The sequence below is a fragment of the Protopterus annectens genome, chromosome 8.part0, assembly GCF_019279795.1.
Source record: "Protopterus annectens isolate FY-2018-M chromosome 8.part0, PAN1.0, whole genome shotgun sequence".
Classification (NCBI taxonomy): domain Eukaryota; kingdom Metazoa; phylum Chordata; order Ceratodontiformes; family Protopteridae; genus Protopterus; species Protopterus annectens.
This window is the reverse complement of record NC_056741.1, coordinates 1,877,109,510-1,877,123,391: the sequence shown is the minus strand read 5'-3', so window position 1 is coordinate 1,877,123,391 and position 13,882 is coordinate 1,877,109,510. Positions and strand designations below refer to the sequence as shown.

General features: G+C 44.0%; 1 protein-coding gene across 2 annotated transcripts in view; it reads left to right on the top strand.

Moving 5' to 3' along the window:
* Nucleotides 1–13,882, top strand: part of ZDHHC1 (zinc finger DHHC-type containing 1) — a 437,426-nt gene that overhangs the window by 381,456 nt on the left and 42,088 nt on the right. The gene's annotated exons all lie outside the window — the stretch shown is intronic.

Below are 13,882 nucleotides of genomic sequence, written 5' to 3'. Positions count from 1 at the left end.
AATTTCTTGAATCCATTTCAAGAGCACATTAACAGATAGTTATGATAAAAGACCCAGTCATAATTCTTTTAATTCTTTGTAGTACAGTCAGCTGCACTTTCCTCATCCTACAGCTTACAGAGAGAAGAAGAAATGTAGGTGCACAAAGTGTTCTACACTTTTGAGAGTTTGATATGTGTAACAGACTTATACTGATACACAGCATACAGAAGAAATGTTTCCTTCCAGTCAGTGTATTGCCTGTAAACTCTGGATATTTCATGCAGATGCACATTTGTTTCTTTTTTGTGTGATGGACAGCATGATGCATCTCAATAGCTTTTAAAGCTGTTAAAAATACTTCTAGTATTGCTCTGCCGTGTGTTTTCTCTCTGCGTGAGCATAAGACCCAGTCGTAATAGCTGTCAATGGTGGAAAACAAAGTTTGATGTGCATTTTTATCTTGTTGATGTTCTTCGTGTTTCACTGTTGCAGTCATCACACTTGGGTTATCTGCCTGCAGGTAGCCCACAGTCAGCCCGAATACCAGAGTGTTAGCATTTCTGCATCGGTTGTTGTTGCTCTAGGACTGACATTAGGTAGTCAGGGGTTTAAAAACTGGCAGCCAACGCCATTACATCAGTCTTTCTTGCTGCGTAGCCTGAAACAGAAGCAGTTCGCATGAGTGCCGGTCAGCCGCTATCTGAGATTTTCGTTTATGAATTGAATCACCCTGAAGTCTTCTAAAGCTGATTACCCCATTGGGGATCCTTTTTTCTTGCTCTAACCGATGTCAGAAGAAGTTAACAATTGTCTTGTCTGTGGAAAGTAAATACCACACTGAGATTTTCATTCTTACTGCGTCACCTGTTTAGGCCCGGACCACGATGTACCTCGCTGTCAGTTTTGTGCCTTGTTCAACAATCGAGCCATTCGTCATTGGGCCCTTATTGTCGCTAAATGCTTTCATTCTCAATCTCCGTATTCAGAAATGGCTTTGGTAAGCCATCCAACTACCGATATTCCGAAAAAAACATAAGGATAAAGACAGAGACAGACCGCACAGGTTCAAAACTGCCGATGACGCTTCCGTTAAGCTAGTTGCCAGTTCGCCAGTACTCAGTAAGATGCTTTCGCAGCACCTGATGCCCGCTTCTGTGGATTCGCAGACCTCTACTGAGACCCATTCGGAGTCCGGTATGCCGCGAGACTCTTCTCGACTATGGCACCTGTGGATGTCTCTACCTTAGATGAGTCCAGAGCCGCTGTGCAGGTACCACCTTCTGAGGAAGTCTTCACACTACTGATGTTAGACACAAACCAACTACCTCTTTCGCATCTTCAGCTCTAACTAGAACTACTGAGTTTCTAAGGCCAAGAGTACGCACTACGCCTAGAAAACAGACGACCAAAGTGCATGCACCTGCTTCCTTGCCACAACATCAAATGCTTAAAATGGCAGAAGACCTTATTATGCTGATAAGGGGAAGCCAGCCTTCCCCTGCTAAGAGAAAAAGCGAACTGTCCTCTGTAGCTTCAACAGACAGAGTCCGACGAGACTGAGGTATCTGATTATGAAGACATGCTCTTATCTGCTTATGAGGATTCTGATGCAGAGGAATCCATTCCCTCTGCCTCTCCTCCAGAGGACCTTTCTTTTGGTGAAACCTTACATACTTTGAGAGCATTTCCATTGGGAATGCCAAGACTATCCTCAGTCCAAAACGAGACTCAGAGAATTTCTAGATTTGCCACAACATAGGCCTTAGTAATACCCCCAGTCCTGGAAGTTGTTGATTATGTCTTCATGGAATCCAGCCTTGCTCCAGATAATTTACCCCCTGCTCCTAGGAAACCAGATAGGTACTACAGAGTACCTGATTCTCACAGATTCCTTTTCGAAAATCGCACTGCTGATCCAGAGACCATTTCCCAGGGGCCTAAAGGTATCAAAGCTGTTACAGCTAAGAATCCCACCCCTTCGGACAGAGATTTCAGAGCTTTGGACAGATGGGGTAAGAAAGTATATACCTCTGCAACTCTTGCCATTAGGGCTCTGAATTGTCAGTTTCACTTGCTGAAGTAACAAGAACATATTATAGTGCTTATTAAGCAAAAAATAGCAACCTTTACAGACTGTGCAGAAAATAAAGAATTGCAAGAGCTTATGCATTCTGCAAGCCAAGTCAGCAAGCATACATTGCAATGTGGTTTTGACACCCTAGAAGCCTCTTGCAGGGCAGCAGTCACTGGTACTGTACTGAGAAGACATGCTTGGCTTAAGGAACAGACCTTGCCAGACCATGTCAAATCAAAGTTATTAGACGCTCCTTTGCACAAGGACACTCTGGCACCAAAACAGAAGAGGTTCTTAAAAAGATGGAAGAAAAAGCTAAATCTATGCAGACATTTAAAGAATTATTGCAAGTACAGCCTCCTGGATTCAGTAGGCATTGCCACTCAAAACAGTGGTCCTTTCCAGCCCCATCAAGACCATCTCAAACTAGACCCAGGGGTAACAGACCCACCCAGACTACAGTCTCAGGGTATGCAGAGGTCTAAGCAATGGAGTGCCTCCACCTCCAAAGCAGGGAGTGCTAAGCCACCCCCTTACGGAAAGAATTCCCAATGACTTAACTCCACTCCCCACCTCTGCCCAACTGCTTGTGCCCCTAGGAGGAACACTTGCCCTTCATGCAAAAAATTGGATTCCCATCAACAAAGACCAATGAGTCCTCAACATTGTATCCCAGGAGTACAAATTTTACTTCCACTCACTGCCAACCCCAAAAGGGTTCCCAGACCTTCCTCCAAAGCAGTGGGCAGAGGCACAAAACCAAGTTCAATCCCTGCTCTCCATAAAGGCAATTCAGCCTGTTCCTGGAGAACAGAGAGGTCAAGGATTCTACTCCAGGCTCTTCCTGGTACCAAGAAAAGAGGGCACTTGGTGCCCAATCCTAGATCTTTCAATTCTCAACACCTTCCTGGTGGTACCAAAATTCAAAATGCTCACCCTGCAGCAGCAGCTTCTACCTATGCTAGCCAAGGATGCCTGGTTAGTCACCCTAGACTTAAAAGAAGCCTATTTACACATCCCTATAAGGGACTCATGCAAGAAATATCTATGCTTCAGGGCAGGATCTATGCATTATCAGTTCTCTGCACTTCCCTTTGGCTTATCCACTGCTCCCAGAGTATTCACAAAATGCCTGGCTCCAGCCATTGTTACTGCAGACAGAGAAATATTCAAATTTACCCATACTTTGACGACTGCCTGATTCAGGCAGACAGTCAAGAAATGCTGTTGCAGCACCTGACATTTGTAAAAAACCTTCTAACCTCCCTGGGGTACACCATCAACGAGAAGAAATCAAAACTTGTCCTCAGTCAAAAGATTGTATTCCTGGGAGCAAGCTTGGACACAGCATCCCAGATGGCATCCCTCACTCCAGAAAAACAAGCCTATCTGACAGACTATTTTACTCAAATGGCCACCAGAACCCAGCTATCCACAAGGGAAATACATCAGGCTCTGGGGTTCATGGCCTCATGTATCCTACTAATTCCATATGCCAGATTGCATATGAGGAAACTTCAATTGTACTTAAGTCTTTGGTGCCAACATTCTCAGGACCTGGAAACCATCATTTCTGTCATACCCTGTCTAAGGGCAGAGTTTCTTTGGTGGGCAGCAGCATGCAACCACAGCAAAGGACTGCCCTTTACTCAACCCCACTCCACGCAGACCCGAGCCACAGACTCATCAGACTATGCCTGGGGGCACACATGGAAAGCAAGTGCATTCAGGGACACTGGAGCCCAAATCAAATTCATTTGCACATCAACCAAAAAGAGATGCTAGCTGTGCAGCACACTCTGACAGCTTTCAGATCCCTGCTCTCACCAGGACACCTGCTAATAAAAACAGACAAACACCACAGTTATGTGGTACATTGACAAACAGGGGGAACCCACTTTGCAGACTAGCCATGGCCCTGTGGAACACTGCCTTGGACATGCAGGTCCATCTGCAAGCTCAATTCCTGCCAGGTAAACAAAATTTACTGGCAGACTTGAGCAGAAGTCTCCTAGACCCACACGAGTGGCAATTAGAGCCCAGCACCTTCAACCTTCTGGTTCAGAAATGAGGAATCCCAGAGGTGGATCTGTTTGCCTCCCCCTGCAATCACCAGCTCAGCAAATTCTGCACTGGGACTCCTCACAGCAGGGCCTGGAAAGTGGATGCCCTATCCTTCCAGTGGGTAAATCTCTCAATCTATGCCGTTCCCCCTCTGACCTTTCTCTCAGAAGTATTGCTCAAGATAAGACAGGACAGACCAAGGACAGTTCTGATTGCCCCAGACTGGCCACGTTAGCACTGGTACCCACTCCTACGCAGCCTGTCACTGGTGCCACCCTGGCACCTACACCAGAACCCAACCCTGCTACCTCAGCATGGGGAACAGATCTTGCATCCACAACTGCAAACCCTAAATATTGCAGCCTGGCTTATTCTCTGAATTCTCCCCCAGTAAACAGCCTAAGCAGGCAGGTGTTGGACATCATTCTTGAAGCCAGAAGACCCAGTACAAGGAAGTCCTATGCTGATAAGTGGAAAAGGTACTGCTCCTGGATTCAGTCTAAAGGAGAAGACAGAAATCTCTCCTCCCTGCCTCTTATCCTGGATTACTTAGCAGATCTACTCCACAGAGGCCTTTCCTTTTCCTCCATTTAAGATACATGCCTCTGCCATTTCAGCTCATTACAACACTGAGCCACCTCTCTTCTCTCACCCTCTTATTAAACAATTCCTGAGAGGGGCAAACAACTTGCCGCCATGGAGAGCACCCACCTGTGCTTGGGACCTTAACTTTGTACTGGAAAGCTCACGACCCCCCCCCTTGAGCCTGCAGCATCAGCAGAGTTATAATTCCTGTCTTGGAAAACAGCCTTGCTTCTGGCCATCACTTCAGCTAGAATAGTGTCTGAGCTACAAGCACTCATGGCTGTGGAACCCTTCATTATTTTCCATGCTGACAGGGTTCCCCTCAGGACTAACCCTTCCTTTATGCCTAAAGTGGTATCCAGTGTGGCTCTCAACCAATCTATCCATTTGCCAACCTTCTTCCCTAATCCTCAAAATAAACGGGAAAGAATCCTGCACTTCTTGGACGTGCACAGACAGCTCAGATTCTACCTTGATAGGACTAAGCACTTCAGGAAATCTGAACAGTTACTAGTCAGCTTTGCACCAGGGGCAGAGGGCAAGGCCATTTCTAAACAATTAATTTCCAAATGGATAGCACACTGCATCCATTTCTGCTGCAAGCACCATGGGAAACCAACCCCTCCGGGGGTCAGAGCACATTCCACTAGGGCAACTTCTACCTCTACAGCATTTTTCAGGGGAGTCCCTACCAGGGACATCCTGGAAGCTGCCACCTGGAGTTCTGTACACACCTTCACCAAGCATTACCACCTGCCTATCTTTTCCAAATCCAGGGCGGGTTTTGCAACAGCAGTCCTGCAAGGCATACTAGCAAGCCCCAATTCTTCTTGACTGCCTCCACCCTTCTTCAGCTTTGGGAATCTACGCAAGTGTGATGACTGCAACAGTGAAACATGAAGAACATAGTACAGTTGTGTACACTTACCATAAATGTAGATGTTCGAGTGCATTCATTGTTGCAGTCCTGGATGTCCTTCACGGATGCATCTGCAGTCATAACAAGTGGGTTGTCCTGTCGTCAGGCAGCCCTGCAGTCGGCCGGATTCCAAAGTCCGGGTCCGGCTTCGGCTGATGTCGCACTCCACCCGACGTCATCTCTGTTGGTCTTCGGGTATAAAAGCATCAGCCGACGCCATTTTCCCCAGTCTTTCTTGCCGCGTGGTGCCCGAAGCAGAAGCTGTTCGCAAGTGCCGGTCGGTCGGATCCAGAGATTACTTCTACCGAATACTACCAAGACTTCTAAAGCTAAGTACCCGCTGGGGACTCTTTCTTGCCTCAGCCGATGTCAGAAAAGTTAACAATTGTTTAACCTGTGGGAAACAAATACCTCATAAAGATTTCCACTCTTACTGTCTGCCTTGTTTAGGCCCAGCCCACGACGTAGCAGCCTGTTCGGCCTGTGCTCTTTCAACCGACAACGCTTAGGCCGGTCGGAGTTTGCAGAACAGTTTTTCGGTTCTGATTTTGCGACATTATGCCGCCGGATCCTCCGACTACCCCCAAAAACGCAAAGATAAAGACCGACATCATGGTCCGCTGGTTTCGGCCGAAACCACGGTAAAGCAAACGACTGTCTCGGTTTCGCTGAAACCGAAAACTGCTCAAAGTACAGCTGAACCTATTCTACAACTGAGGCCCCTGCTACAACTCTTGAATCGACCTCAGAAATTTTACCCACTACGGTGGTTGACTTATCAGACACCATCCCCTTGGATGTCTCTACCCCAGCACGTGGTGCTGCTAGGCCTCCAGCTGCTATGTCCATTAAGGCCTTCGCCAGGGCTAAAGCAGCCAAGACTACTAAATCAGTGCCTGTTAAACTCCCACATCCAGGCCCCCTTCTAGTTCTCAAATGCTTTCTTTGGCAGAAGATTTAATTTCTTTAATTAGAGGATCTCAATCTCACCCAGACAGGGCCTCTCAGCCCCAGAGAAGAGACTTAGGGCAGAGCCCCTGAGCCAGTGTCTTCTGATGATTCTGCTGCTGAATCAGACATAACTGACCAGCCTGAGGCTCCTTCTCCAATTTTGAAGATTCTGATGCTGAAGAATCCATTCCAGCTGCTTCCCCACCAGAAGAATTCTCCTTTGGGGAAACCTTGCATGCCATGCGAGAACAGTTCCAATGGCAGCAACAGGATTTTTCAGACTCCAGAAAAGACTTAGGACTTTTCTGCACCTCCCACAGCACAGGCCCTTAGCTATACCTCCTGTTCTCTCTGTGGTGGATGATGCTTTCAATGATGTTTGCTCCGCTCCAGATTCTTTACCCCCAGCCCCTGCCAAACCAGACAGATTTTACAGGGTGCCAGATACTCATCACCACCTTTACAAGGCCCCACTTGCAGACCCAGAAACTATATCCCAGGGTCCCAAGGCAGTAGCCGCGACCACAGCTAAAACCCTATTCCTTCTGAAAGGGAAGCAAGGTCACTAGACAGATGGGGTAAAAAGGTCTACACTTCAGCTACTCTCTCAGCTAGAGCTTTAAACTGTCAATTTCACATGATACAATACAACTAACCACTGATGAATCTCTTGATAAGAAATATGTATTAGAGATGGTAAATAACATACAACAGGTTAGCAACCATTCCTTAAAATGTGGCTATGATGCACTGGAGGCTTCATTTAGATCAGCCATGACAGGCACAGTGATAAGAAGGCATGCATGGCTAAAGGAACAAGCTTTACCGGATCATGTTAAAGCTAAGTTGCTGGATGCTCCTATGGACAAGACAAGTTTGTTTGGTACACCTGCCCAGCAGGTTATGAAGAAAATGGAAGAAAAGGCAAAATCTGTTCAAACTGTTAAAGATTTCTTGCAGGTTCAACCCCAAGGTTTAGCAGGAACTGGCCTGCCAAAATTGGTCCTTTCCTGACTCCACAAAATTTCAAAGGGCAGGAATAGGCGCCCAGAGGCAGAAACCAATCCAGAGGAGTTGCCTACAGAGGACTACAGTGGCAAGGTAACAACAGAGGCACAGACACAGCCACTGCCACTACATCAGCACAACCACAGTGACTTAATCCTAAATCCGCCTACCAGGGAACAAATAGCAGCTCCTCTAGGCGGAAGTTAACCTTATTTTCAAAGAACTGGCACTACATAACAAAAGACAAGTGGATTTTACAAACCATAGATCAAGGTTACCGGTTTCACTTCCACACTTTACCAGTCAAAAGAGGAATGCCAAATCTACCTCCAAATCAAAAAACAGAGGCTCTACGCCAGATAACGGAGTTAGCAAACATGAGAGCTGTGGAAAGAGTGCCAACAGCAGAACAAGGAAAGGGTTCTACTCCAGACTATTCCTAGTTCCAAGAAAGGAAAAAAGTTGGAGACCAATTCTCGACCTGTCCACCTTAAATACATACATCATTGTCCCAAAATTCAAAATGCTGACCCTACAGCAACTTCTTCCCATGCTGGGCAAGGAGACTTGGCTGGTAACTCTAGATCTCAAGGAGGCATACCTGCACGTCCCCATTCGACCAATCTGCAGAAGATACCTCAGATTTCTTGCAGGATCAGAGCACTATCAATTCTCAGCATTGCCCTTTGGCTTATCTACTGCCCAGAGTATTCACAAAATGCCTGGCATCAGTAATCGCCATTGCAGACTACAGGGAATTCAAATTTACCCATACCTGGACGACTGCCTGCTAGGGACAACAAAAGCAAGCTGACAACAGATTTACAAAGGGTCATTTACTTGCTACAAGGACTGGGATACACAGTCAATTTACAAAAGTCAAGGCTGATACCATCCCAAACAAGGACATTCTTGGGCTGAATTGGACACAGTACAACAAATGGCATTCCTGACTACAGAAAACAAAAGAACTTCCTCTTTACTTCTTGGCACTAACAAAACTGAACAAGTTAACAGCAAGAAAAGTTCTGCAGGCCTTGGGCTTCATGGCATCATGCATAATCTTGGTCCCATTTGCCAGACTACATATGAGGAAACTACAGTGGTACCTAAAGAATTTATGGTCCCAACACAGACACAGTCTAGAAACAGAAATCCCACTAATTCCATGCTTAAAACAGGAGTTCCTATGGTGGGCTCAGGCATGCCAGTCAAACCCAGGCCTACCCTTTCGCAGATGTCAACCAAGCCAGACCATCACAACAGACGCTTCAGACCTAGGATGGGGCCCACATGCTGGACAAATGCAGGATTGTGGACACAGGATCAACTTCACCTGCACATCAATCTAAAAGAAATGCTGGCAGTAAAACTGGCAATCCAAAAGTTCAAACCATTTCTCAAAGAGGGCCAGTTGATGATAAGGACAGACAACACCACAGTCATGTGGTACATCAACAAACAGGGAGGCACTCATTCATACCCCCTATGCAGAATGACCTTGGAGCTGTGGACCCTGGCACTCAGCTACAACATTCAGTTACAGGCAATATTTGTACCGGGGAAAGACAATACTCTAGCAGACATATTAAGCAGAACCACTTTGGATGCCCACGAATGGAAGCTGCACCCGGACATCTTCAAGACCATCTCGAAGAAATGGGGAATGCCACAGATAGACCTATTCGCATCATTTCTCAATCACCAGCTCAAAAAATTCTGCACAAGGACATTCCACCCACTAGCATGGAAAGTGGACTCACTCTCCTTCAACTGGAAAGGCCTAACAGCATATGCATTCCCACCTCTTCCTTTGATACACAAGGTACTACTAAAAATCAAGGAAGAACATCCAAGGATAATCCTGATAGCTCCAAACTGGCCAAGACAACACTGGTACCCACTACTGAAGAGCATGTCTCGGAACAATATGTGGCCAATACCCCTGATGCCTTTGATGTTAACTCAGAACAACTACAGCATCATACATCCAAACCTAAAAACGCTGCAACTGACTGCATGGAACATCACATAGCAGCAGCTAATCCAGAACTTTCCCAAAGAGTTAAAGACATTATTCTTGAAGGACCCAGACCTTCAACAAGAAGGAACTATGCTGGAAAATGGAAAAGGTTTGTCATTTGGAGTACGGAAAGAGGAAAAGATGTGTCAAACATAGATATGCCTAACATTCTGGAGTATCTGGTCAACTTCTTCATTCAGGCCTGTCCTGCTCCTCCATCAAGATACATGCATCAGCTATTTCAGCAGAATACAGCTTTGATCCACCTGTTTTTTCACCCTTTGCTCAGGCAGTTCCTCAGAGGAATCAAGAATGTAAAACCTCCAAGGAAACCACCATTACCAGCTTGGGATTTAAACTTTGTGCTAGAAAAGTTGACACTATCACCCTTTGAACCAGCAGCAACAGCAGACCTACAACACCTGTCATGGAAAACTGCTTTCCTACTGGCAATTACTTCAGCAAGGAGGGTTTCAGAACTACAGGCCTTAATGGCAGTGCAACCCTTCCTAATCTTCCACCAAGATAGAGTGTCCATGAGGACTAATCCTACATTTATGCCCAAGGTGGTATCCAGAGTGTCTTTAAACCAGGCAATCCACCTACCTACCTTCTTTCCCAACCCACAAAACAGAGGGAAAGAATACTGCATACCTTGGATGTACATAGACAGCTACGCTACTACTTGGACAGAACAAAAATAGCAGAAAGACTGACCAACTTTTGTAGCCTATGCAACAGGAAGGGAAGGAAAAGCTATTTCCAAACAGACAATCTCCAAATGGATAGGAAATTGCATACGATACTGTTACTCCTTCCATGGAAAACCAATTCCACAGAACATAAGACCTCATTCTACAAGGGCAACAGCCACTACCACAGCCTTCTTACGAGGAGTGGCAACCAAAGACATTATTGAGGCGGCTACTTGGACCTCCGTGCATACATTTGCCAAGCATTATAATTTGCCTCTATATTCCAGATCCCGAGCAGGGTTTGCCACTGCTGTACTGCAAGGGATCCTAAACACACCATAATCTACTTTTATCCTCCTCCCCTAGTTGGCTATGGTATTCTACCCACTTGTTATGACTGCAGATGCATCCATGAAGGACATAGTACAGTTTTGTACCTACCATAAATGTAGATGTCCGAACTGGATAGCATCTGCAGTCAGGATTACCCTCCCTCCTTCCCTCTGTGGTACTCCTAGGTGTTTACCCTCCTAATAGCTAGCTGTTGGGGGAGTCTTTATGGTGTATTTGTTTGTATATATGTATATATATGCTTATTGCTGTGTTGACCTCTAGCTATTTGGAAACATTGGCATCTATCCAAATTTTTAGCCTGCAAGAGGGCTACTGGCATCTGGGGCAAGAAACACTGAGGAAAATGGCGTCGGCGGGTGCTTTTATACCAAGACCAACAGAGATGACGCCGGGTGGAGTGCGACATCAGCCGAAGCCGGACCCGGACTTTGGAATCCGGCCGACTGCAGGGCTGCCTGACGACAGGACAACCCACTTGTTATGACTGCAGATGCTATCCAGTTCGGACATCTACATTTATGGTAGGTACAAAACTGTACTTTTCCCTCCCTCCAGCCCTCTTGTTTCTATCTCTCTCTCTCCTCTCTGTCTATTACTCACCTCTTTCTGAAGTATTGGTATTTACTTTTTTTTTTTTAACTTGGTTCCCTATTTGGGGGGCTCCTGACATTTGGGGCAAGAAAAACTGATGTAATGGCGTCGGCTGCTTGTTTTTATACCCCTGATTACCTGACCCCAGTCCTGGAGCGACAGCAGCCTACGCAGAAATACTAAGTCTCTGGTACTTGGGACCTGCAGGCAGGTAACTCAAGTGTGATGACTGCAACAGTGAATACACTCAAACGTTTACATTTATTATAAGTATACACAACTGTACTTTATTATTATTGTTATTATTATCATTATTAAATTTGATTACTAGGAAAGATCAACAGAGTAGGAGCCTATTTTCACTAGAGACCTGGGTAGAAAAGCTCCAAAGTATTGCAAAACATTTACAGTCGTTAAAAATAATACAAAAATACACTTTAAATAATTATACCAAATTAGATATGATATGAAAACATTGATTAAGAATAGATACAAGTTATATGACAATGATTTAATTGAGAAATTTTATCCAGTTTATAGAGAAATTACAGGTAAGTTAGTATAATACAAAATAGGAATTGCGATATAAAGTGAGAGAAAAGCAGGCTTATGGCATATTTTAGAGGGAACCCCAGGGAAGATGAAGTAAGGAAGTAAGTGAAGGGGAGAGTAAGGAGATGTGGGGTAGGAATAGGTATATGTTCACATTAAGGGATATAGCTTATCCTGGTGTTGAGCAAGAACAGTCAGCTTTTGGCTAGGAAGTCTTTCAGAATGATTTTGAAGGATGGGAGGGAGGCTATTGACCTGATAGATAGATAGATAGATAGATAGATAGATAGATAGATAGATAGATAGATAGATAGATATAAGGAGTTCCAGACCTTAGCAACCAAGTAAAAGTACAGACAATGCTCAACAGATTTGATAGGTGTGGACAGACAGTTTTTGGTCATTGGATTGTTATGACAGACTAGGAACATGGTTGTGGACAAGCAGATGGATTCTGGATAATTTTACAAGTGGTAAGAAGCTATGTATATCAGCTGATGGGTTAGTTCTAACCTATTTAGGCTTTTAGTGCTATACAGTGGTGAGTTCTGAAACAGATATTTGCTGCAAATTTAGCAGCTTTGTTATGGTTTGTTCAAGTTCTGTTTTTTGTGATTCCTGAAGGTTGGGAGCACCATAAAGAAGTGTGTGTGGAGGAGATAAATAGTGGCGAGTGTAGTTTTGTTGCGTCAGTGAAAACGTTCGGGGCTCTATAAAGCATCCCTAGTTTTTGATGAGTTTTTCTAATGCAAGTTTGTGTGTGCAGGTCAAATTTAAGATTATCATGCATAGTCATCCATAATAGTTTGCTATGAGAAGTGACTTCAGTGGTTGTATTATCATGAGAGAGGCAGATTTTTAAGCATAATCACTGACCTCCATGTACTACAAAACCGCTGTTGCATTTACAAGTAACTAACCACCAAAAGCAAAAAAAAAACATATTGAATTTGAAAAGACAAGGGTTAACCGACTGTATTTTATGCAGATTAGTTGCAGCCAGCATTACTTGCACTACAGTTAACATTTTTTAACATTATGTAATTTTAGCTGTTCTGTATCATATTGTAAAACACAAAATGATCATTCAAACCAACTTCCAGGATAGTACAAATACTGTCTTTTTCTGAACTGATAGTTAATGGTCTGCGTACTTGCCTCATTAGCAAAGTCCACTTTAACTTTATTGAAGGAGGGACTTTATAGTGTTTCCTTATATATTTCTTTCCAGCTGTCAGACAGATCCAGAGAAGCTTGTATTGTGAGAAGGGAATGTAGTTGGGTACAAATTTTGAGGCCATGCAGTCTTGTTTTATTTTGATATGGCTTTACCATTCTAAGTGGTGTGGAAACATACTGAATTGAGAACCAGTATGATGCACTCCCCATAACCCTTGCAGGATGTATATATCTCCATGCTCAGTTTAGGAAATCTGGCATGTTTAGGTATTGTCTAAGGGGTGCAAATGCCATGTCAATGTACTTCTAAATAAAAAAATATATATAGTTCCGCAGGTATTGATGGTAGATAACTAGTGTTTTGTATTTGGCTAGTTGTGTTTATTTTTTATTAATGTTAAGTGACCTATTAATATAATTATTTACTTTTTTAAACAATGGATTAAAAATTTGTACTAAAATATTTTTTTTCATTTTCTTATTCCATCTGCTTTATTCCCTGGGGTTACATATTGTCAAACTAGTCATAGATTTATACACTGATCTCCAAAAGTAGATAAATAGACCTACATGGAAAAATGTCCTGTTTTAAAAAATGGAAGTGTAGAGCATCCAAGCCTAGTTTTGGGCACACGTGTTCGGACAGGATTGGTGCATTTGTTAATATCAGGGAAGAGAATTTTTGCAGCAAATATTTAACAAACACTAGGCAGTATTTTTGCCAGATCGAAAATTTAATAGCTCACAGATAGCAACATTTGATGCATCTCTGATGGTTAATGCTAGTAACATTAAAAATATTTTTTTTTATTGTAAATTTTGCTGCTTATCCACAAGACTGATGATGATATTGTTCGTGAAACATGGTTAAAGAACTGTGACTGAAAACCAGTTCTGTCAGGGTT